Source organism: Phyllobates terribilis, unplaced genomic scaffold (genome assembly GCF_046119375.1).
Source record: "Phyllobates terribilis strain yellow unplaced genomic scaffold, ASM4611937v1 Scaffold_61__1_contigs__length_8056638, whole genome shotgun sequence".
Classification (NCBI taxonomy): domain Eukaryota; kingdom Metazoa; phylum Chordata; class Amphibia; order Anura; family Dendrobatidae; genus Phyllobates; species Phyllobates terribilis.
In genome coordinates this window covers 536,182-560,832 of record NW_027362821.1, presented here as the reverse complement: position 1 = coordinate 560,832, position 24,651 = coordinate 536,182, and the positions used below count along the sequence as shown (strand labels likewise).

Sequence of the window (24,651 nt, the reverse complement as noted above, 5' to 3'; positions counted from 1 at the left end):
ATCCCTCAGACACAGGGTCCTGACAGCGCTCACTAGAGGTCTTCTTCACTACTGTGTAATCCTGGTTATGGAGAGACACTTTATCTATCTAGTAGACAACTTCATCCAGCACCATGACAACCAGCACAGCAGAGTCCTGCAGCCACTGAGGCCCCTGATCATGTGACCCCTGACTCCTCCCCTCCTGTGACCTCATCACAGGTCCTGTGCGCACAGAGCAGCCATATATGTGGTGGCGGCTCTGCAGGTGGAGGTATGTGGAGATTCCCCATTACTGGGCATTAACCCCTTCAGCACGGAGACTCTTTTGGGGTCTCTGTGTGGTGTGAACAGTGAGGTAACAGCTGTGGACAGAATGCGGCTTAGCTGGTTCCCGTCCACATTAGATCCATTCAGACGACTGCAGGATGAAGGACAGAAGCCCAGAGAAGTCCTCACACAACGCCATTATTCCTCTCCTAGCTCCAGCACAGTAATGTAGATACTGGTGATTATCTCTCCATTACGAGTATCGGGGGAGTTCTAGACCGCGCCCCATATGTCTTGTGTCTGTTATACGGCCAATATACATTCGGGCATTGCCTGCCATACACTAGTGCTGTAGCCATGTTTTCTACTGGCATTACTGCGATTGTCCGGCCGCATCTTGTTATCGGTAGTGATGAGGGAACGTGCTCGGATAAGGGGTTAACAGAGCGCACTCGAGCATAACTGAGTATCATCGGAGTGCTCGTATATTGTGTTCGAGTCCCTGTGTCTGCATGATTTGCGGCTGTTAAACAGCTTCAACACGTGAGGATTCCCCAATAAACAGGGAATCCCTGCATGTGTTGAGGCTGTCTAACATCTGCAAATCATGCAGACACAGGGACTCGAACATGATATACGAGCACGCCAAAGATACTCAGTTATACTTGAGCGTGCTCGGTTAACCCCTTATCCAAAGATCATTAGCTGATCACTAGTTATTGGATAATTACTCAAAGTCAGTATAGTGCTATAATCAGACGTTCATGTATCTGCAACTATAATAACCTACATATGTGACACAGGAACTAGGGCAGTATAAAATATAACATTTATTGATAAAGACAATAAAATATATATATACTGTGGCAAGACGACTCGCTCAGCTCTCCAGGAGGCAGACTCGGGACACACGTTCTAAGGTTACCTTTCTGCTGGTTTATTGTCTGGCATAAACTCGTGCAGGGTTTCGCAGAAAAAATAAACAAGACCCCTCTGGGTTAAATGGAAAAACAAAACAAAGTATAGCTCCATCCATAGTTGAGCGGGTTCCGCCCGATCTCGGTAGCATAAACTGCATAGGTAACAAGCTCTGCAGCTTCCACAATACTGTCTGGAGACTTCCCTCTCCAGACCACACTTCACAGGGAAAAAAAACAGGACTGAGCTTTTACACATTGCTCAGCCACACCCTGAGGGGAGGTAGGGGGAATGGTGTCCCGCCCTCTTTGCCATTCCCATAAAACCGCACACCCTTTAACAGAGTAAATCTACCAGCATATAACATGCTGGCAGAAAAATAAAGTAGGTCTTAGTTCACACAGGAGAGCATCCTGAGTGACACATACCTCCCCTCACATATAAAACCAGTGACACTGTCACATATTCCCCCCCTCTGCCCAAAGCCGGGGGTTTGGGCACCTTCTGACACCAGGCAGGGAATCCTAGAGAGGGCATCTGCATTCCCATGTAACTTCCCGGGCCTATGCTCCACGTGAAAGTTAAACTCTTGAAGTCCTAGGAACCATCTAGTTACCCTGGCATTTTTACCCCTCTTCTTCCTCATCCATCTCAACGGGGCATGGTCTGATACTAATTTAAACTTCCGGCCTAGTAGGTAATATTTCAGTGTATCCACGGCCCATTTTATGGCTAAACACTCTTTCTCTACTATGGCGTAGTTCTTCTCGCAGGAGGACAGCTTTCGGCTTAGATAGAGAATGGGATGTTCTTCCCCATTTATCTCTTGGGAGAGTACAGCCCCTAGACCAACCTCTGAAGCGTCCCTCTGGACTACAAATTCTTTCTTGAAGACCAGGACCGGCTGCTTGCACAGTGTTAGCTTCAACTGTTGAAACGCGGTCTCCGTTTCTTCCGTCCATTTCACCATGATTGATTTGGTGCCTTTTAGAAGATTCGTTAGTGGCGCGGCAATCATAGCGAAATTCGGGATAAACCTCCGGTAGTATCCCACCATTCCCAGGAATGCTCTCACCTGCTTCTTCGAGAGTGGTTGCGGCCAGGTTTGAATTGCCTCCACTTTCTTGATTTGCGGCTTTATTTCGCCTCTCCCAACAACATAGCCCAGGTACTTGGCCTCCTCCTTTCCGATGGCACACTTTCTCGGATTTATGGTAAATCCTGCCTTCCTTAGCGCGTCCAGAACGGCCTGTAGTTTAGGTAGGTGACTAGCCCAGTCTGGGCTAAAGATCACAATGTCGTCGAGGTAGGCTGCGGCATACTTCTTATGTGGGGCTAGGATCCGATCCATAGCCCCCTGGAAAGTGGCTGGGGCCCCCTGTAGTCCGAATGGCATCTGCGTGTATTGAAAACACCCATCAGGTGTTGAGAAAGCCGTCTTCTCCTTAGCCATTTGGGACATGGGGATCTGCCAGTAGCCCTTCGTCAGGTCAAGAGTGGTGATGTACCTCGCCGGTCCAAGCCTCTCGATGAGTTTGTCGACACGGGGCATCGGGTACGCGTCACACTTGGATACCTCATTCAGTCGGCAGTAGTCATTACAAAACCTCCACTCTCCATTGGGTTTCGGCACGAGGACGATTGGGCTCAACCACCCACTCTTTGACTCCTCTATTACTCCGAGGTCTAACATCCTCTTCACCTCGGCCGAGATCACCTCCCGGCGTCCTTCTGGAATCCGATACGGCTTCAGATTCACTCGTACGTGCGGCTCTGTCAGCACATCATGCTCTACCACTTGAGTATGCCCCGGCAACTCTGAGAACAGCTCCCGATTCCGCTGTAGTAATTCTCGACACTGTTGCTTCTGGGCCGGTGATAGAGTCTCTGCAATAGTGACCTCCTCCACCTTGCCTTCTGGTGCGGCTCCCAGGCAAGGAGTTTCCACAGGTTCACGGTCCCGCCACGGCTTGAGCAAATTTACATGATATATTTGATGCGGCTTTCTTCGGCCAGGCTGGTGGACTTTATAATTAACCTCGCTGACTTTCTCCACCACCTCGTATGGACCTTGCCATTTGGCGAGGAACTTGCTCTCGACGGTAGGGATCAGCACCAAAACACGGTCCCCGGGCTGGAACTGTCTTAGTCTCGCCAACCGGTTATAGACCCTCGCCTGGGCTTCCTGCGCCTGGAGGAGATGTTCCTTCACGATGGGCATCACCTTTGACATTCTCCCCTGTAACTGGGCGACATGTTCGATGATACTCCGGTGTGGTGTGACTTCAGCCTCCCAAGTTTCCTTGGCGATGTGTAGGAGACCTCTTGGATGCCGCCCATATAGGAGCTCAAATGGAGAGAAGCCAGTGGAGGCTTGAGGAACTTCTCTGACCGAGAAAAGCAGAAATGGGAGCAGGTAGTCCCAGTCTCGCCCATCCATTTCAACAACCTTCTTGAGCATCGCCTTTAAGGTCTTGTTGAAGCGTTCTACTAGGCCAGCCATCTGTGGATGATAAACCGAGGTCCGAAGCTGAGTTATCTGAAGGACTCTGCAAAGCTCCTTCATCACCTTGCTCATGAAGGGGGTTCCTTGGTCTGTCAGAATCTCTTTTGGTAGACCTGTCCGAGCAAAAATATGGACCAGCTCTCGGGCTATACTTTTACTGGACATGTTCCTTAGGGGAACCGCTTCCGGATACCGAGTCGCATAGTCCATGACGACCAGGATATATTGGTGGCCCCGAGCTGATTTAACTAAGGGGCCCACGAGGTCCATGGCAATCCTCTCAAAGGGAACCTCTATCACAGGTAGTGGGACTAAGGGGCTACGGAAGTGGGAGGAGGGAGCGGTTATTTGGCAGGTGGGGCAGGACCTACAATAGTTTTGAACTTTTCGATAACACCCTGGCCAATAAAACCTTCTCAATATCCTCTCCTGAGTTTTCTCGACCCCTAGGTGTCCCCGCAGAACATGTGAATGGGCCATATGTAGCACCCGCCGTCTGTATGGCCCCGGCACTAACAGCTGTTCCACTATCTCACCGCCCCTCAGTTTGGCCACCCGATATAGCAACTCCCCCTGCACTGCAAAGTGGGGGAATCTGGTGTCGGCCCCCGGCTCTTGGGCAACCCCATTACATACAGTAACCTGGTAGGAACGCCCCTTTTAAGGTCAGGTCTCGAACTTGAGCAATCCAAAAGATCTCTCTGGACATATCTAACGCAGGGAGGTCGGCCTCCTCGGTCACCATCTCACCCTCATCACCGACAAGGACGCACAGTGGGAACTCCTCCATCTGAGACTTCGTCCGGGGTTCTTCTTCAAGGACCTGGCTTTTCCCCATGCTACTTAGTCCAGTTCCCTTCCCCCACAAGTCCCAGAATAAGGAAAAATCACGGCCCAATATGACGGGATGTATCAGGTCCTTTACTACCCCGACTTCATGGGACTGGGCACCACAGTCTGTCCCCACTGTTACTGTGGCCACGGGATAGTTTTTGGCGTCACCATGGATGCACCGAACGCCCAGGGTTTTGGAAGGGATCAACTGGTGGGGAAGGGATGCTCTGATCAAGGTCACCAGACTCCCGGAGTCCAACAGCCCAAGCACTTTTACTCCATTAATGGACACTGCACACGCCTGCGGCCCCTCACCGGGTCGACAGTCCACGCTACAGGCTGGATAGACATAATAGGAGACCCGCCTGCCTAGGCTGCAGTCCATGGGCTCAGGGGATATTTGACACCTGGCGGCTACATGTCCAGGGTTGTGACACCACCAGCAAACTATATCTTTACCAACTGTTCTAACGGCACCTTCAGTGGGAGTGGGACGCCCCCCCAGTGGTGGCTCTAGACTCCTTCCGTGGTGAACCCGCCCCCCTTTCGGTATCCCAGTAGGGAGAAGTGACTGCATCCGGTTTCCCAAGAGATCTCTCGACTACCTGGTACCTCACTACCAGGCTGATGAAGTCATCTGCGTTCTGGGGATCACCCTGGGCAACCCAGGTCTGTACTGGCTTGGGAAGGGAATGCATGAATCTGTCAATCACCACCCGCTCAACCATCTGGGCCGGAGTGGAGGACTCCGGTTGTAGCCACTTCTGAACCAGGTGCAGGAGGTCAAACATCTGCGAGCGAGGGGGTTTGTCGCTAGCATACGCCCAGTGATGAACTCGTTGGGCTCTCACCGCCATATTTACTCCCAGACGTGCTAAGATCTCTATCTTTAGTTTGGGATACTCCTTAGCATCTTGCAGCGCCAAGTCAAAATACACCTTCTGGGGTTCACCCGATAAATATGGCGCCAGAACCTCTGCCCACTGTGCTGGTGGAAGTCTCTCCCAATCAGCCACCCTCTCAAAAACAGTCAGAAATGCTTCTACATCATCCCCAGGGGTCATCTTCTGCATGGCCCGCCTTACCGCCTTCCTGACCTGAGAATCATCAGTCAGCCCTGGGGGTGGGGCGGCCGCCCTGCTCTGGATGGCGTCCGCCAAAAGCTGTATCTGCTGTTGCGCCTCCTGCTGGTGCTGCTGCTGCGACTTTTGCTGCAACTGGATTTGCTGAAGCAACAGTTTGGTCATCTCCTGGTGCTGCTGCTACATTCTCTGCTGGGCCTGTAGGTGTTGCTGCTGCATGCTCTGCTGGGCCTGGACCAGGTGCTTAACGAGCTCCTCCATGCTGCTGGACTTCTCTGGCTGGCAGCCTTCACCCAGGACATCCACCGGTCTTTGTGGCAGGTACACGTGTTCCTGGAATCCTGCACGCACTCTCACACCAACTGTGGCAAGACGACTTGCTCGGCTCTCCAGGAGGCAGACTCAGGACACACGTTCTAAGGTTACCTTTCTGCTGGTTTATTGTCTGGCATAAACTCGTGCAGGGTTTCGCAGAAAAAATAAACAAGACCCCTCTGGGTTAAACGGAAAAACAAAACAAAGTATAGCTCAGTCCATAGTTGAGCGGGTTCCGCCCGCTCTCGGTAGCATAAACTGCACAGGTAACAAGCTCTGCAGCTTCCACAATACTGTCTGGAGACTTAGCTCTCCAGACCACACTTCACAGGAAAAAAAAAACAGGACTGAGCTTTTACACATTGCTCAGCCACACCCTGAGGGGAGGTAGGGGGAATGGCGTCCCGTCCTCTTTGCCATTCCCATAAAACCGCACACCCTTTAACAGAGTAAATCTACCAGCATATAACATGCTGGCAGAAAAATAAAGTAGGTCTTAGTTCACACAGGAGAGCATCCTGAGTGACACATACCTCCCCTCACATATAAAACCAGTGACACTGTCACAATATATATATATTTATATTTATGTGTGTATGGGAAAAGTAACACAACAGAAAAGTCACAAAGGGGTAGTAGCTATTACATTATGTTCATACAGAAATCAATCAATCATAAACCAGAACAAGACATAAATGTGCAACAGGGTCCCTAAATAAATTACAGGCTAAAGTGCATAGTGCTGATTGTAAAGTCTAAAGAGACAAAAACATAGTTACACGGTAATTGAAAAGGTGATATAAAGCAAATATATGTATGGAGAAAGTAAGATAGCCAATACTGACCCAAGTGACCAGATCCAACGCGCGTTTCGCCAGAGGCTTTAACGATGATATGATGTCAGAGAATAGACAGGAGATATTTAACAAGAATTGGGCCAATCATGAATGTGCATAATAAATACCTGATGAGTCTCATGTGTTTGAGTATGGCGCCATGTTGAATAAGCCAAACGCCGCCTCCCCATGGTGAGCTGCGGCTCCAAAGAGCGCAGGGCATATGGAGAAGGCGGTGTCGGCGTGCGTGTCACCCTGGAACGCAGAAGCGGAAATGACGTGACGAGCCCAGGGGATGGGGATGACTCGGCACCCGGGCCTTAATGCATGGACTTGGGGGATGTCGCGGTAGTCGCTTCCCAGGCCTGTACCCTGGGGTCACTCTTCAAAAGGGGATAATGAAAGTTCGTGACACCACCTGTGGTTCCTGGTGAGGATCACCAGCGCTGCAGCAGTCCTCTGAGGCCGGTGTTAAGCAGCTTGGGTGGTATGGCTCCCCACAGGTGGAGCAGGGCCTCAGGGCAGCGTGGGTGCAGGGATGCAGGACAGAGGGGACCCAGCCGGGTCAGAGTAAGAACAGGGACACACACGATAGTCACTTCAGTACCTTTTACTGGTGTTAATTCAGGCACGTTCCGGAGCACTGTAGGGTGAGGGGTGCAAATCAGGACTCTCCCCAGTGAGCGGGTGTAGGGCCTCCTGTTTCTTGTCTTTGTTTAGTAAGTCTCTGACCTGCTTGGAGCTAGGCCTAACTTGGTTTCTGTCCTGCACTGGCTGATCTTGTGGTAGGGCCTTTGGTTGGAGATCATTCTCCCTGCTTGCGGGGCCTCCGTGACTCCTGGCTCTGGTATGTATCAGCTCTTGGGTGATCCTGGGACCTGAAGTCTCCCAGGGGTTCCAGTTGTCTTTACAGGGGATATAGGGCCCTGTAGACGCGGACCCGGTGTCCGGTAGATGCTTTTGGGGTGAGCTGGTACAGCTCCTCTGCCCCCTATGTTGCTCACTCCACTAGCCTTCGGCCTACTCAGGGCCCTCACTAGGCTACACACAGCAGCAGGCTAACTGCTTCTTCACCGCTCTTATGGCGTCGGCACACCTTAAGCTCACTATCCTGAGCTTACTGAGCTACACTCTAGACTCTTTCACTAGATGAACTCGACTCACTGAGTCTGACTAGGATCTGTACTTAGCTCTGTACTCTAGCAGACTGCCTGCCTAACTCCACCCTCCGTATATATATATAACCCTATCCGGGCTCCCTCTGGTGGTCTGATGTGGTAGGATGGAGGTGTGTTTATGCTCTGAGGGGCTCTTGTGGAGAAATCCGTCAATGCACCCCTCTGGGATCTGTGGCACCAATGCGTAGCAGGGAGCCACAGACGCATATAGCGTCATTAAAGTGGGCGGAGTTAATGTGCGCTCCACAGTTGGAACGCATATAGATAAAAGAAGAGAAAAGACAGTGTGGTGTGAGTGGGTGTAAGTGGAGGTGAAGAAAATGGTGAAAAATGAATGGCAAAGGAATAGATGAAAATGAAAAAAGGAATGTATAAACAGTAATACACCCCTAAAGTGATAATGTGCAATTTGTATATAGATGAGAAAATAGATCAATGGGCACAGTACATGTTCAGTCACTTGTGCAAAAAGTATACTTATATATCTGTAATAAATATAATGCCATAAAGTGATATGCAATATGATTAAGAAGAAAAAAATAAAAAAATATATAATAATATAAAAAATATAATAATAGAGAAGTCCACAATGACAATGTGCAAACAGTGCAAAAGTGCAGGTATAATACTACTTGATGTCACAAAGTGACAAGTGCTATGATAAAGAAAGCTAAAAATAAACGATAAAAATAAAAAATAAATAATAAAAAATACAAAAAAGAAAAACAATTAATTGAAAGAGTTGAATAGATAGTTTAAAATTGTTACCACAAAGTGACACGTGCTAAAAATGAAAAAAAAATGAAAGTGCACAGCTGTGTGTATTAATGACAATAAAAATTGCACATACCCCAAATTGGTAATGAAGAAATAATAAGAGAATGAAAAAAATTATGTATATAAAAATAAATATAAATATGAAAAGTTTATGTGTGAAATCATAGCACTTGTCACTTTGTGACATCAAGTAGTATTATACCTGCACTTTTGCACTGTTTGCACATTATTTTGCACATTGTCATTGTGGACTTCTCTATTATTATATTTTTTATATTATATATTTTATATTATATTTATTACAGATATATACAGTACAGACCAAAAGTTTGGACACACCTTCTTCTCATTTAAAGATTTTTCTGTATTTTCTTGACTATGAAAATTGTACATTCACACTGAAGGCATCAAAAATATGAATTACCACATGTGGAATTATATACTTAACAAAAAAGGGTGAAACAACTGAAAATATGTCATATTTTAGGTTCTTCAAAGTAGCCACCTTTTGCTTTGATGACTGCTTTGCACACTCTTGGCATTGTCTTGATGAGCTTCAAGAAGTAGTCACCGGAAATGGTTTTCACTTCACAGGTGTGCCCTGTCAGGTTTAATAAGTGGGATTTCTTGCCTTATAAATGGGGTTGGGAGCATCAGTTGTGTTGTGCAGAAGCCTGGTGGATACACAGCTGATAGTCCTACTGAATAGACTGTTAGAATTTGTATTATGGCAAGAAAAAAGCAGCTAAGTAAAGAAAAACGAGTGTCCATCATTACTTTAAGAAATGAAGGTCAATCAGTGCGAAAAATTGGGAAAACTTTGAAAGTGTCCCCAAGTGCAGTTGCAAAAACCATCAAGCGCTACAAAGAAACTGGCTCACATGAGGACCGCCCCAGGAAAGGAAGAGCAAGAGTCACCTCTGCTTCTGAGAATAAGTTTATCCAAGTCACCAGCCTCAGAAATCGCAGGTTAACAGCAGCTCAGATTAGAGACCAGGTCAATGCCACACAGAGTTCTAGCAGCAGACACATCTCTTCAACAACTGTTAAGAGGAGACTTTGTGCAGCTGGCCTTCATGGTAAAATAGCTGCTAGGAAACCACTGCTAAGGACAGGCAACAAGCAGACGAGACTTGTTTGGGCTAAAGAACACAAGGAATGGACATTAGACCAGTGGAAATCTGACCTTTGGTCTGATGAGTCCAAATTTGAGATCTTTGGTTCCAACCACCGTGTCTTTGTGCGACGCAGAAAAGGTGAACGGATGGACTCTACATGCCTGGTTCCCACCGTGAAGCATGGAGGAGGAGGTGTGATGGTGTGGGGGTGCTTTGCTGGTGACACTGTTGGGGATTTATTCAAAATTGAAGGCATACTGAACCAGCATGGCTACCACAGCATCTTGCAGCGCTTGCTATTCCATCCGATTTGCATTTAGTTGGACCCTCATTTATTTTTCAACAGGACAATGACCCCAAACACCCCTCCAGGCTGTGTAAGGGCTATTTGACCAAGAAGGAGAGTGATGGGGTGCTACGCCAGATGACCTGGCCTCCACAGTCACCAGACCTGAACCCAATCGAGATGGTTTGGGGTGAGCTGGACCACAGAGTGAAGGCAAAAGGGCCAACAAGTGCTACGTATGTCTGGGAACTCCTTCAAGATTGTTGGAAGACCATTTCAGGTGACTACCTCTTGAAGCTCATCAAGAGAATGCCAAGAGTGTGCAAAGCAGTCATCAAAGCAAAAGGTGGCTACTTTGAAGAACCTAGAATATAAGACATATTTTCAGTTGTTTCACACTTTTTTGTTAAGTATATAATTCCACATGTGTTAATTCATAGTTGTGATGCCTTCAGTGTGAATGTACAATTTTCATAGTCATGAAAATACAGAAAAATCTTTAAATGAGGTGTGTCCAAACGTTTGGTCTGTTCTGTATATACACAAAAGCACATATTATGACAGAATTAGTTGTCTATGTGCATGAAAAATAAAGTGCAATGTGAAATATAATAACTGTACACATATATATAGAATATGTACCTAAAGTTACACATGCAAACATATATTAAGTGTGTACCCATGAACAATTCTTATATGCATAAAAAAACAATAGAATAAGAGGGATACGTAGATTAATGTCTATACGGGTCCGCTTAAATGGTCTTAAATATCCAGGAAAATCACAAGACTGAAATATTATTATTTTATATAGCGCCATTGATTCCATGGTGCATGAGAAAGGGTTACACACGAAATACAGATATCACTTACAGTAAATGACCTAACAATGATAGACTGGTACAGAGGGAAGAGGACCCTGCCCTCGCGGGCTTACATTTATAGGATGGTGGGGAAGGAGACAGTAGGTTGGGGGGTTGCTGCAGCTCTGGTGGTGGTGAGGCGGCAGCGTGGTCATTGCAAGTTGTAAGCTTTCTTGAAGACATGGGTTTTCAGGTTCCGTCTGAAGTATCCGAATGTGGCAGATAATCGGACTTGTTGAGGCGCAGAATTCCAGAAGATGGGGGATATTCGGGAGAAGTCTTAGAGGCGATTGGGTGAGGAACGAATAAGTGTGGAGGAGAAAAGGAGATCTTGGGAAGACCGGAGATTACATGAGGGAATATATTGGGAGATTAGTTCAGAGATGAACAGAGGAGAAAGGTTATAGATGGCTTTGTAGGTCAGTGTTAGTAGATTGAACTGGATACGCTGGGCAATTGGGAGCCAGTGAAGGGATTTGCAAAGAGAGATGAACTATAAAGAATAGGTTTTGGCTTACAAATTTTATTGTAAAATACTGACCAAATACTGAACATGTGAATGTGGCCTTAATCTTTGTATAGGGATTTTCAGTAACAGCGCGGTCATCTGCGGAGGTTCCCCTATACCTATGATTAGGCTGTGCCACCGTAATTGTACACACGGTTACTTGGTGTAACGCTGGTGGATGTGGACCCACAGGGCCACGGGCCGAGCTTACCCTGGAGGGCATAACTAGGTGTCTACCAGGTCTTCACTAGAGCCTCTGGTGGAGGGGATAGGATGGGCTGCTGGTAGACATCGGGTACTACTGAATGGTAGTCCCCAGGACCGCAGCAGCTGGTGGAAGAGTCAGAGACACGAGTGCGAGGTATAACAGAAGCAACAAACTGGACACTAGCAGAGTGAACTGCCCAGGAACCAACATTCAGCAGAGAGCGGTGGGTGGAGTGGCCTAATATAGGACCTGCCGGCTAATATAGGACCTGCCGGCATGGTGGGTGAACAAATGTAATATTATTGTCACACCGCCAAATGGTAAAGATATGAGGGAAAAACCTCGTGCACACACGGCTCCACTCCGTACACCTCGTACACACGCGGCTCCGCTCCATACATACACGGCTCTGCTCCATACACCTCGTACACACGCGGCTCCGCTCCGTACACCTCATAGACGTGCGGCTCCGCTCCATACACCTCGTACACACGCGGCTCCCTTCCGTACACCTCGTACACAGACGTCTCCGCTCCGTACACCTCGTACACAGACATCTCTGCTCCGTACACCTCGTACATAGGCGGCTCCGCTCCATACGCCTCGTACATGTGCGGCTCTGCTCCGTACACCTCGTACACACACGGCTCCGCTCCAAACACACACGGCTCCGCTCCGTACACCTCGTACACACGCGGCTCCGCACACCTCGTACACACGAGGCTCCGCTCCGTACATCTCGTACACACGCGGCTCCGCTCCGTACACCTCATAGACACACGCGGTTCCGCTCCGTACACCTCGTACACACGCGGCTCTGCTCCGCACACCTCATACACGCGCGGCTCCACTCCGTATATCTCGTACACACGCTGCTCCGCCCTGTACACCTCGTACACACACGGCTCCGCTCCGTACACCTCGTACACACGCGGCTCTGCTCCGTACACCTCGTACACACGCGGCTCTGCTCCGTACACCTCGTACACGCGCGGCTCCGCTCCGTACACCTCGTACACGCGCGGCTCCGCTCCGTACACCTCGTACACGCGCGGCTCTGCTCCGTACACCTCGTACACACGCGGCTCTGCTCCGTACACCTCGTACACACGCGGCTCTGCTCTGTACACCTCGTACACACGCGGCTCTGCTCCGTACACCACCTACACACACGGCTCTGCTCCGTACACCTCGTACACACGCGGCTCCGCTCCGTACACGCGCGGCTCCACTCAGTACACCTCGTACACACGCGGCTCCGCTCCGTACACCTCGTACACATGCGGCTCCGCTCCGTACACCTCGTACACACGGCTCCGCTCCGTACACCTCGTACACATGCGGCTCCTCTCCGTACACCTCGTACACATGCGGCTCCGCTCCGTACACCTCGTACACGCGCGGCTCCGCTCCGTACACCTCGTACACATGCGGCTCCGCTCCGTACACCTCGCACACACGCGGCTCCGCTCCGTACACCTCGCACACACGCGGCTCTGCTCCGTACACCTCGCACACACGCGGCTCTGCTCCGTACACCTCGTACACACGCGGCTCTGCTCCGTACACCTCGTACACACGCGGCTCTGCTCCGTACACCTCGTACACACGCGGCTCTGCTCCGTACACCTCGTACACACGCGGCTCTGCTCCGTACACCTCGTACACACGCGGCTCTGCTCCGTACACCTCGTACACACGCGGCTCTGCTCCGTACACCTCGGACACACGCGGCTCCGCTCCGTACACACGCGACTCCGCTCAGTACACCTTGTACACACGCGGCTCCGCTCCGTACACCTCGTACACATGCGGCTCCGCTCCGTACAACTTGTACACACGACTCCGCTCCGTACACCTCGTACACATGCGGCTCTGCTCCGTAACCTCGTACACATGCGGCTCTGCTCCGTACACCTCGTACACGCGCGGCTCCGCTCCGTACACCTAGTACACGCGCGGCTCTGCTCCGTACACCTCGTACACATGCGGCTCCGCTCCGTACACCTCATACAGACGCGGCTCTGCTCCGTACACCTCGTACACGCGCGGCTCTGCTCTGTATACCTCGTACACGCGCGGCTCTGCTCCGTACACCTCGTACACACACGGCTCTGCTCTGTACACCTCGTACACACGCGGCTCTGCTCCGTACACCTCGCACACACGCGGCTCTGCTCCGTACACCTCGTACACACGCGGCTCTGCTCCGTACACCTCGTACACACGCGGCTCTGCTCCGTACACCTCGTACACACGCGGCTCTGCTCCGTACACCTCGTACACACGCGGCTCTGCTCCATACACCTCGTACACTCGCGGCTCTGCTCCGTACACCTCGTACACACGCGGCTCTGCTCCATACACCTCGTACACACGTGGCTCTGCTCCGTACACCTCGTACACACGCGGCTCTGCTCCGTACACCTCGGACACACGCGGCTCCGCTCCGTACACACGCGGCTCCGCTCAGTACACCTTGTACACACGCGGCTCCGCTCCGTACACCTCGTACACATGTGGCTCCGCTCCGTACACCTTGTACACACGACTCCGCTCCGTACACCTCGTACACATGCGGCTCTGCTCCGTCACCTCGTACACATGCGGCTCCGCTCCGTACACCTCGTACACACGACTCCGCTCCGTACACCTCGTACACATGCGGCTCTGCTCCGTCACCTCGTACACATGCGGCTCTGCTCCGTACACCTCGTACACGCGCGGCTCCGCTCCGTACACCTAGTACACGCGCGGCTCTGCTCCGTACACCTCGTACACATGCGGCTCCGCTCCGTACACCTCATACAGACGCGGCTCTGCTCCGTACACCTCGTACACGCGCGGCTCTGCTCTGTATACCTCGTACACGCGCGGCTCTGCTCCGTACACCTCGTACACACACGGCTCTGCTCTGTACACCTCGTACACACGCGGCTCTGCTCCGTACACCTCGCACACACGCGGCTCTGCTCCGTACACCTCGTACACACGCGGCTCTGCTCCGTACACCTCGTACACACGCGGCTCTGCTCCGTACACCTCGTACACACGCGGCTCTGCTCCGTACACCTCGTACACACGCGGCTCTGCTCCATACACCTCGTACACACGCGGCTCTGCTCCGTACACCTCGTACACACGCGGCTCTGCTCCGTACACCTCGTACACACGCGGCTCTGCTCCGTACACCTCGCACACACGCGGCTCTGCTCCGTACACCTCGTACACACGCGGCTCTGCTCCGTACACCTCGTACACACGCGGCTCTGCTCCGTACACCTCGTACACACGCGGCTCTGCTCCGTACACCTCGTACACACGCGGCTCTGCTCCGTACACCTCGTACACACGCGGCTCTGCTCCATACACCTCGTACACACGTGGCTCTGCTCCGTACACCTCGTACACACGCGGCTCTGCTCCGTACACCTCGGACACACGCGGCTCCGCTCCGTACACACGCGGCTCCGCTCAGTACACCTTGTACACACGCGGCTCCGCTCCGTACACCTCGTACACATGCGGCTCCGCTCCGTACACCTTGTACACACGACTCCGCTCCGTACACCTCGAACACATGCGGCTCTGCTCCGTCACCTCGTACACATGCGGCTCCGCTCCGTACACCTCGTACACACGCGGCTCCGCTCCGTACACTTAGTACACGCGCGGCTCTGCTCCGTACACCTCGTACACGCGCGGCTCTGCTCCGTACACCTCGTACACGCGCGGCTCTGCTCCGTATACCTCGTACACGCGCGGCTCTGCTCCGTACACCTCGTACACACACGGCTCTGCTCTGTACACCTCGTACACACGCGGCTCCGCTCTGTACACCTCGTACACACGCGGCTCCGCTCCGTACACCTCGTACACACGCGGCTCTGCTCCGTACACCTCGTACACACGCGGCTCTGCTCCGTACACCTCATACACATGCGGCTCCGCTCCGTACACCTCATACAGACGCGGCTCTGCTCCGTACACCTCGCACACACGCGGCTCTGCTCCGTACACCTCGTACACACGCGGCTCTGCTCCGTACACCTCGTACACACGCGGCTCTGCTCCGTACACCTCGTACACACGCGGCTCTACTCCGTACACCTCGTACACACGCGGCTCTGCTCCGTACACCACGTACACACACGGCTCTGCTCCGTACACCTCGTACACACGCGGCTCTGCTCCGTACACCACGTACACACATGGCTCTGCTCCGTACACCTCGTACACACGCGGCTCCGCTCCGTACACCTCGTACACATAGGCTCCGCTCCGTACACCTCATACAGACGCGGCTCCGCTCCGTACACCTCGCACACACGCGGCTCTGCTCCGTACACCTCGTACACACGCGGCTCTGCTCCGTACACCTCGTACACACGCGGCTCTGCTCCGTACACCTCGTACACACGCGGCTCTGCTCCGTACACCTCGTACACACGCGGCTCTGCTCCGTACACACGCGGCTCCGCTCAGTGCACCTTGTACACACGCGGCTCCACTCAGTACACCTCGTACACACGCGGCTCCACTCAGTACACCTCGTACACACGCGGCTCCGCTCCGTACACCTCGTACACATGCGGCTCCGCTCCGTACACCTCGTACACACGGCTCCGCTCCGTACACCTCGTACACATGCGGCTCTGCTCCGTACACCTCGTACACGCGCGGCTCCGCTCCGTACACCTAGTACATGCGCGGCTCTGCTCCGTACACCTCGTACACATGCGGCTCTGCTCCGTACACCTCGTACACACGCGGCTCTGCTCCGTACACCTCGTACACATGCGGCTCTGCTCCGTAAACCTCGTAAACACGCGGCTCCGCTCCGTACACACGCGGCTCCGCTCAGTACACCTCGTACACATGCGGCTCTGCTCCGTACACCTTGTACACACGCGGCTACACTCAGTACACCTCGTACACACGCGGCTCCGCTCCGTACACCTCGTACAGATGCGGCTCCGCTCCGTACACCTCGTACACACACGGCTCTGCTCCGTACACCTCGTACACACGCGGCTCTGCTCCGTACACCTCGTACACACGCGGCTCCGCTCCGTACACCTCGTACACACGCGGCTCCGCTCCGCACACCTCGTACACACGCGGCTCCGCTCAGCACACCTCGTACACACGCGGCTCCACTCAGTACACCTCGTACACACGCGGCTCCGCTCCGTACGCCTCATACACGCGCGGCTCCGCTCCGTATACTTCGTACACACACGGCTCTGCTCCGTACACCTCGTACACACGCGGCTGTGCTCCGTACACCTCGTACACACGCGTCTCCGCTCCGTACACACGCGGCTCCACTCAGTACACCTCGTACAAACGCGGCTCCGCTCCGTACACCTCATACACACGCGGCTCTGCTTCGTACACACGTGGCTCCGCTCCGTACACCTCGTACACGCGGCTCCGCTCCGTACACCTCGTACACGCGGCTCCGCTCCGTACACCTCGTACAAACAATGCTCCGCTCCGTACACCTCGTACACGCGGCTCCGCTCCGTACACCTCGTACAAACAATGCTCCGCTCCGTACACCTCGTACACACGCGGCTCTGCTCCGTACATCTCGTACACGCGGCTCTGCTCCGTACACCTCGTACATGCGCGGCTCCGCTCCGTACACCTCGTACACATGCGGCTCCGCTCTGTACACCTCATACACACGCGGCTCCGCTCCGTACACCTCGTACACACGCGGCTCTGCTCCGTACACCTCGTACACACGCGGCTCTGCTCCGTACACACGCGGCTCTGCTCCGTACACCTCGTACACACGCGGCTCTGCTCCGTACACACGCGGCTCCGCTCAGTACACCTTGTACACACGCGGCTCCACTCAGTACACCTCGTACACACGCGGCTCCGCTCCGTACACCTCGTACACACGCGGCTCCGCTCCGTACACCTCGTACACATGCGGCTCCGCTCCGTACACCTCGTACACACGGCTCCGCTCCGTACACCTCGTACACATGCGGCTCCGCTCCGTACACCTCGTACACGCGCGGCTCCGCTCAGTACACCTAGTACACGCGCGGCTCTGCTCCGTACACCTCGTACACACGCGGCTCTGCTCCGTACACCTCGTACACACGCGGCTCTGCTCCGTAAACCTCGTAAACACGCGGCTCCGCTCCGTACACACGCGGCTCCGCTCAGTACACCTCGTACACACGCGGCTCCGCTCCATACACCTCGTACAGATGCGGCTCCGCTCCGTACACTTAGTACACGCGCGGCTCTGCTCCGTACACCTCGTACACGCGCGGCTCTGCTCCGTACACCTCGTACACGCGCGGCTCTGCTCCGTATACCTCGTACACGCGCGGCTCTGCTCCGTACACCTCGTACACACACGGCTCTGCTCTGTACACCTCGTACACACGCGGCTCCGCTCTGTACACCTCGTACACACGCGGCTCCGCTCCGTACACCTCGTACACACGCGGCTCTGCTCCGTACACCTCGTACACACGCGGCTCCGCTCCGTACACCTCATACACATGCGGCTCCGCTCCGTACACCTCATACAGACGCGGCTCTGCTCCGTACACCTCGCACACACGCGGCTCTGCTCCGTACACCTCGTACACACGCGGCTCTGCTCCGCACACCTCGTACACACGCGGCTCTGCTCCGTACACCTCGTACACACGCGGCTCTACTCCGTACACCTCGTACACACGCGGCTCTGCTCCGTACACCACGTACACACACGGCTCTGCTCCGTACACCTCGTACACACGCGGCTCTGCTCCGTACACCACGTACACACATGGCTCTGCTCCGTACACCTCGTACACACGCGGCTCCGCTCCGTACACCTCGTACACATAGGCTCCGCTCCGTACACCTCATACAGACGCGGCTCCGCTCCGTACACCTCGCACACACGCGGCTCTGCTCCGTACACCTCGTACACACGCGGCTCTGCTCCGTACACCTCGTACACACGCGGCTCTGCTCCGTACACCTCGTACACACGCGGCTCTGCTCCGTACACACGCGGCTCCGCTCAGTGCACCTTGTACACACGCGGCTCCACTCAGTACACCTCGTACACACGCGGCTCCACTCAGTACACCTCGTACACACGCGGCTCCGCTCCGTACACCTCGTACACATGCGGCTCCGCTCCGTACACCTCGTACACACGGCTCCGCTCCGTACACCTCGTACACATGCGGCTCTGCTCCGTACACCTCGTACACGCGCGGCTCCGCTCCGTACACCTAGTACATGCGCGGCTCTGCTCCGTACACCTCGTACACATGCGGCTCTGCTCCGTACACCTCGTACACACGCGGCTCTGCTCCGTACACCTCGTACACATGCGGCTCTGCTCCGTAAACCTCGTAAACACGCGGCTCCGCTCCGTACACACGCGGCTCCGCTCAGTACACCTCGTACACATGCGGCTCTGCTCCGTACACCTTGTACACACGCGGCTACACTCAGTACACCTCGTACACACGCGGCTCCGCTCCGTACACCTCGTACAGATGCGGCTCCGCTCCGTATACCTCGTACACACACGGCTCTGCTCCGTACACCTCGTACACACGCGGCTCTGCTCCGTACACCTCGTACACACGCGGCTCCGCTCCGTACACCTCGTACACACGCGGCTCCGCTCCGTACACCTCGTACACACGCGGCTCCGCTCAGCACACCTCGTACACACGCGGCTCCACTCAGTACACCTCGTACACACGCGGCTCCGCTCCGTACGCCTCATACACGCGCGGCTCCGCTCCGTATACTTCGTACACACACGGCTCTGCTCCGTACACCTCGTACACACGCGGCTGTGCTCCGTACACCTCGTACACACGCGTCTCCGCTCCGTACACACGCGGCTCCACTCAGTACACCTCGTACAAACGCGGCTCCGCTCCGTACACCTCATACACACGCGGCTCTGCTTCGTACACACGTGGCTCCGCTCCGTACACCTCGTACACGCGGCTCCGCTCCGTACACCTCGTACACGCGGCTCCGCTCCGTACACCTCGTACAAACAATGCTCCGCTCCGTACACCTCGTACACGCGGCTCCGCTCCGTACACCTCGTACAAACAATGCTCCGCTCCGTACACCTCGTACACACGCGGCTCTGCTCCGTACATCTCGTACACGCGGCTCTGCTCCGTACACCTCGTACATGCGCGGCTCCGCTCCGTACACCTCGTACACATGCGGCTCCGCTCTGTACACCTCATACACACGCGGCTCCGCTCCGTACACCTCGTACACACGCGGCTCTGCTCCGTACACCTCGTACACACGCGGCTCTGCTCCGTACACACGCGGCTCTGCTCCGTACACCTCGTACACACGCGGCTCTGCTCCGTACACACGCGGCTCCGCTCAGTACACCTTGTACACACGCGGCTCCACTCAGTACACCTCGTACACACGCGGCTCCGCTCCGTACACCTCGTACACACGCGGCTCCGCTCCGTACACCTCGTACACATGCGGCTCCGCTCCGTACACCTCGTACACACGGCTCCGCTCCGTACACCTCGTACACATGCGGCTCCGCTCCGTACACCTCGTACACGCGCGGCTCCGCTCAGTACACCTAGTACACGCGCGGCTCTGCTCCGTACACCTCGTACACACGCGGCTCTGCTCCGTACACCTCGTACACACGCGGCTCTGCTCCGTAAACCTCGTAAACACGCGGCTCCGCTCCGTACACACGCGGCTCCGCTCAGTACACCTCGTACACACGCGGCTCCGCTCCGTACACCTCGTACAGATGCGGCTCCGCTCCGTACACCTCGTACACACGGCTCCGCTCCGTACGCCTCGTACACGCGCGGTTCCGCTCCGTACCCTCGTACACGCGCGGCTCCGCTCCGTACGCCTCATACACGCAGCTCCACTCAGTACACCTCGTACACACGCGGCTCCGCTCAGTACACCTCGTACACACGCGGCTCCACTCCGTACACACGCGGCTCCACTCAGTACACCTCGTACACGCGCGGCTCCGCTCCGTACGCCTCGTACACGCTCGGCTCCGCTCATTACACCTCGTACACGCGCGGCTCCGCTCCGTACACCTCGTACACGCGGCTCCGCTCCGTACAACTCGTACACACGTGGCTCCGCTCCGTACACCTCGTACACACGCGGCTCCGCTCCGTACACCTCGTACACGCGCGGCTCCGCTCCGTACACCTCGTACACGCGCGGCTCTGCTCCGTACACCTCGTACACACGCGGCTCTGCTCCGTACACCTCGTACACACGCGTCTCCGCTCCGTACACACGCGGCTCCGCTTAGTACACCTCGTACACACGCGGCTCCGCTCAGTACACCTCGTACACACGCGGCTCCGCTCAGTACACCTCGTACACACGCGGCTCCGCTCAGTACACCTCGTACACGCGACTCCGCTCCGTACACCTCGTACACACGCGGCTCCGCTCCGTACACCTCGTACAAACAAGGCTCCGCTCCGTACACCTCGTACACGCGGCTCCGATCCGTACACCTCGTACACACGCGGCTCCGCTCCGTACATCTCGTACACGCGGCTCCGCTCCGTACACCTCGTACACGCGCGGCTCCGCTCCGAACGCCTCGTACACGCGCGGCTCCGCTCCGAACGCCTCGTACACGTGCGGCTCCGCTCCGTACACCTCGTACACGCGCGGCTCCGCTCCGTACACCTCGTACACGCGCGGCTCCGCTCCGTACACCTCGTACACGCGCGGCTCCGCTCCGTACACCTCGTACACGCGCGGCTCCGCTCCGTACACCTCGTACACGCGCGGCTCCGCTCCGTACACCTCGTACACACGCGGCTCCGCTCCTTACACCTCGTACACACTCTTCTCCGCTCCGTACACCTCGCACACACGCGGCTCCGCTCCGTACACCTCGTACACACGCTGCTCCGCTCCGTACACCTCGTACACGCGCGGCTCCGCTCCGTACACCTCGTACACGCGCGGCTCTGCTCCGTACACCTCGTACACACGCGGCTCTGCTCCGTACACCTCGTACACACGCGTCTCCGCTCCGTACACACGCGGCTCCGCTTAGTACACCTCGTACACACGCGGCTCCGCTCAGTACACCTCGTACACACGCGGCTCCGCTCAGTACACCTCGTACACACGCGGCTCCGCTCCGTACACCTCGTACAAACAAGGCTCCGCTCCGTACACCTCGTACACGCGGCTCCGATCCGTACACCTCGTACACACGCGGCTCCGCTCCGTACATCTCGTACACGCGGCTCCGCTCCGTACACCTCGTACACGCGCGGCTCCGCTCCGAACGCCTCGTACACGCGCGGCTCCGCTCCGTACGCCTCGTACACGCTCGGCTCCGCTCATTACACCTCGTACACGCGCGGCTCCGCTCCGTACACCTCGTACACGCGGCTCCGCTCCGTACAACTCGTACACACGTGGCTCCGCTCCGTACACCTCGTACACACGCGGCTCCGCTCCGTACACCTCGTACACGCGCGGCTCCGCTCCGTACACCTCGTACATGCGCGGCTCTGCTCCGTACACCTCGTACACACGCGGCTCTGCTCCGTACACCTCGTACACACGCGTCTCCGCTCCGTACACACGCGGCTCCGCTTAGTACACCTCGTACACACGCGGCTCCGCTCAGTACACCTCGTACACACGCGGCTCCGCTCAGTACACCTCGTACACACGCGGCTCCGCTCAGTACACCTCGTACACGCGACTCCGCTCCGTACACCTCGTACACACGCGGCTCCGCTCCGTACACCTCGTACAAACAAGGCTCCGCTCCGTACACCTCGTACACGCGGCTCCGATCCGTACACCTCGTACACACGCGGCTCCGCTCCGTACATCTCGTACACGCGGCTCCGCTCCGTACACCTCGTACACGCGCGGCTCCGCTCCGAACGCCTCGTACACGCGCGGCTCCGCTCCGAACGCCTCGTAGACGTGCGGCTCCGCTCCGTACACCTAGTACACGCGCGGCTCTGCTCCGTACACCTCGTACACACGCGGCTCTGCTCCGTACACCTCGTACACACGCGGCTCTGCTCCGTAAACCTCGTAAACACGCGGCTCCGCTCCGTACACACGCGGCTCCGCTCAGTACACCTCGTACACACGCGGCTCCGCTCCGTACACCTCGTACAGATGCGGCTCCGCTCCGTACACTTAGTACACGCGCGGCTCTGCTCCGTACACCTCGTACACGCGCGGCTCTGCTCCGTACACCTCGTACACGCGCGGCTCTGCTCCGTATACCTCGTACACGCGCGGCTCTGCTCCGTACACCTCGTACACACACGGCTCTGCTCTGTACACCTCGTACACACGCGGCTCCGCTCTGTACACCTCGTACACACGCGGCTCCGCTCCGTACACCTCGTACACACGCGGCTCTGCTCCGTACACCTCGTACACACGCGGCTCCGCTCCGTACACCTCATACACATGCGGCTCCGCTCCGTACACCTCATACAGACGCGGCTCTGCTCCGTACACCTCGCACACACGCGGCTCTGCTCCGTACACCTCGTACACACGCGGCTCTGCTCCGTACACCTCGTACACACGCGGCTCTGCTCCGTACACCTCGTACACACGCGGCTCTACTCCGTACACCTCGTACACACGCGGCTCTGCTCCGTACACCACGTACACACACGGCTCTGCTCCGTACACCTCGTACACACGCGGCTCTGCTCCGTACACCACGTACACACATGGCTCTGCTCCGTACACCTCGTACACACGCGGCTCCGCTCCGTACACCTCGTACACATAGGCTCCGCTCCGTACACCTCATACAGACGCGGCTCCGCTCCGTACACCTCGCACACACGCGGCTCTGCTCCGTACACCTCGTACACACGCGGCTCTGCTCCGTACACCTCGTACACACGCGGCTCTGCTCCGTACACCTCGTACACACGCGGCTCTGCTCCGTACAAACGCGGCTCCGCTCAGTGCACCTTGTACACACGCGGCTCCACTCAGTACACCTCGTACACACGCGGCTCCACTCAGTACACCTCGTACACACGCGGCTCCGCTCCGTACACCTCGTACACATGCGGCTCCGCTCCGTACACCTCGTACACACGGCTCCGCTCCGTACACCTCGTACACATGCGGCTCTGCTCCGTACACCTCGTACACGCGCGGCTCCGCTCCGTACACCTAGTACATGCGCGGCTCTGCTCCGTACACCTCGTACACATGCGGCTCTGCTCCGTACACCTCGTACACACGCGGCTCTGCTCCGTACACCTCGTACACATGCGGCTCTGCTCCGTAAACCTCGTAAACACGCGGCTCCGCTCCGTACACACGCGGCTCCGCTCAGTACACCTCGTACACATGCGGCTCTGCTCCGTACACCTTGTACACACGCGGCTACACTCAGTACACCTCGTACACACGCGGCTCCGCTCCGTACACCTCGTACAGATGCGGCTCCGCTCCGTACACCTCGTACACACACGGCTCTGCTCCGTACACCTCGTACACACGCGGCTCTGCTCCGTACACCTCGTACACACGCGGCTCCGCTCCGTACACCTCGTACACACGCGGCTCCGCTCCGTACACCTCGTACACACGCGGCTCCGCTCAGCACACCTCGTACACACGCGGCTCCACTCAGTACACCTCGTACACACGCGGCTCCGCTCCGTACGCCTCATACACGCGCGGCTCCGCTCCGTATACTTCGTACACACACGGCTCTGCTCCGTACACCTCGTACACACGCGGCTGTGCTCCGTACACCTCGTACACACGCGTCTCCGCTCCGTACACACGCGGCTCCACTCAGTACACCTCGTACAAACGCGGCTCCGCTCCGTACACCTCATACACACGCGGCTCTGCTTCGTACACACGTGGCTCCGCTCCGTACACCTCGTACACGCGGCTCCGCTCCGTACACCTCGTA

At 55.7% G+C, this 24,651-nt stretch overlaps 1 protein-coding gene across 1 annotated transcript in view; it reads left to right on the top strand.

Annotated features, from left to right (window-relative positions):
* The first annotated feature begins 205 nt into the window (after window positions 1-205).
* Window positions 206-24,651, top strand: part of LOC141192418 (uncharacterized) — a 63,285-nt gene continuing 38,839 nt past the window's right edge. Inside the window, exon 1 of the mRNA XM_073661933.1 lies at window positions 206-253. The gene's annotated coding sequence lies outside the window, so the exon portion shown is untranslated. The remainder of the gene's footprint in view (window positions 254-24,651) is intronic.